The following is a 2,584-nucleotide window of genomic DNA, read 5'->3' as shown; positions in this document are numbered from 1 at the left end:
CAGACTGTAAATTATTTTGTTTTTTCGATTATTTCTTCATGTGCCTAGGTGGGAAAACGCATGTTTGTATGTCTCAGAATTGTCCAACATTTTAGTTGTTGAATGCAAACTTCATAGGCCTGCTGTAACTTGTTTTTGTAGGTCAAGACTATGCCTAACTAAAACGCAGTCCTGAAATATTCGTTTTCCCCCTCAGTGTAACCCTTTCACCCCATTGATTCCATTTGAAACTTAAAAAGCTACACTTTCCCAGCTAGTTTCAATGTCGAGAAAATCAACAGGTAGACAAATCTATATGCGCTTTCTTTACTCACCTCTGCACGTGGGTCTAAAGCGGGTCCTAGCCAGTGACCTGCTCTAGGGGCTCTGCGTCCCCTGTGCTCGAGCTCACTACTCTCATGAAATCCGTTCGACTTTTCGAGCCGTAAACTTTATTAGGCCGGTTCCGGCTCCCTGACATTTGGGTGCCAAATGAATGGGGGTTTTGTCTATGAATTAGATCGTAAAAATCACCCAGAGCGCGGCCAGATAGGCTCACTGGCCATAAACGGTCACGTGGTGGCCATTAAAGTAAGTTTTATGGTTTTGGGGAGTTGACAGTATATTGCACATAACATATAATCGCACTGACGCGAGGCTTCGTCTGACTCTCTCCTTGCAGGCTGTAAAAAGTGTTCCTTGGCGGTTACAGCCGCTCCTCGTTCACCAGAACGCCTCGCGATGGACCCTGCGCACCGGACTCACACAAGGAGAGAGCTCCTGTCTCGAGGTAAGTTTCTGCCTCTATTTCCCTTGGGTAGCCTGTAGGCTTCCATTCTCTTGGCTCTGAACAGCCACCCTGTTCGAAACAGCATTATGATTGTATTCGGACGCTCTATTTGTCCATATTAGCCCATTACGCTAATTTGTCAGATGGTTATGAGCTGAATACTGGTCTTTCTCGGCAGATGTTGGCCAGTGTTGGGTCCGGCTCATGGATATTTAATTGCTTCCTTCCCAGTGGAACTTGTTTCCCTCCATCTGTGGTGAAACTCATAATCCATTACTGCGTGTGGGATAATTATGCTTCTGTCCACTTCCACCCCCACAAACTTCACTTTTGAATACGTTGTTTTTTCACTTCCTGTATAACACAAGGGGGGTTATTTGGCCTCTTCATAGCTATTCATGTGCTGGACAAGACAAAAAGCTATTTGAGCTGTTTTATGGTGTTTGCATTGTCATTGTTTAACTGAAATATGTTTGTATACAGTTCTTGACTATCATATAACACTTTCGGTATAATGTTTTTTGGTGGTTGAGTGTGAAGTTAAAGCACAACTTCATAACTTTGGCGCTGCAGTTGTCGCTTTGGTCAGCTTTCCTCATGTGTTCCATAAACATTTTTACATTTTAGTCATTTAGCAGACGCTCTTATCCAGAGCGACTTACAGTAGTGAATGCATACATTTCATTTCATTTTTTCTGTGCTGGCCCCCGTGGGAATCGAACCCACAACCCTGGCGTTGCGAACACCATGTGTTGCAAACACCATGCAAACACCATGCTCTACCAACTGAGCTACAGGGAAGGCTAAACACACTGTAGAGTAAACACAACACATGACAAAAGCAGCAGGGCCACATTTGAAAAGGAATTCCGTTTTGTGTCAGCCACGTCATTTTGTGTTTTGGGGTTATAAAGTTGAGTTGACCTCTTGGAGAGTGTCACTCTCGCTGCATGGTGACCTCTTTGCAGAGCCTGGGCGGGTGCGTCCGTGCGGAGGTGGTCACTCAGATACCAGTATCTCCAGTAAAGGATTGATTTATCAAAGTAGCCAATTTGTAAATGCGTCACAAAAGTGTGTGTAACTTTTGTCTTGTGACGCATTTTCACAATCACAATAGTTTCCTTTAGATTGCGTTTTTTTCGTTTGCTGGGAGAACTGCTCTGCATCCGTTTCTTATTTCGCTTAGTATATAGCCTAATTACGTTGTTGTTTTGGCAGTAATGTAGACTTTGTTTAAGCCTACCTGTGGCAACAGTCTAGGTTTTGTTAAACTGTGTTTCTAGTACGTAGCTATGTGTCAGGCCTATTTGATGTGTATAACAGTGTTTTACTGTTTGACAGTTATGGATTTCGGGAACTCAAATTCCATCGTTGTGTGTTGCTTTTATATGTTGACACATTTAAATTAGGCCTTGATCATGTCGTGATGATTAAACCATTTGGATAATGGGTAATAGTGCATAGCTGGCAAGCCTTTGCCCATGTTTAAGAAGTTGACCTACTGTATGTAGAAAACATTCTATTTCAAGTATCAGAAATGGTTATCTAGCCTTTTTTTTAAAGGTTTCATAAATCCTTTAGTGAGTCTAAATGAGTTCTTACAGTCTATTCATAACCTTTTTTTCATCAGTGAATTCGATTTCAATCAATGTAATCTCAAAATCTTTATTGAAATTCAATGAATACATCTGAAAAAAATTATCTTCAAAGGACTTTATATCAACACATCGACTGAATTCAAACTGACTCATCTGGTGATTTGACGTGGTTTGACCCCATCCATATTTCCCATCCACCCCTTCACCGCCCAGCAAC

The sequence above is a fragment of the Salmo salar genome, chromosome 27, assembly GCF_965601325.2.
Source record: "Salmo salar chromosome 27, fSalSal1, whole genome shotgun sequence".
Lineage (NCBI taxonomy): Eukaryota > Metazoa > Chordata > Actinopteri > Salmoniformes > Salmonidae > Salmo > Salmo salar.
The sequence above is the reverse complement of the archived record's forward strand: the minus strand, read 5'-3'. Positions refer to the sequence as shown.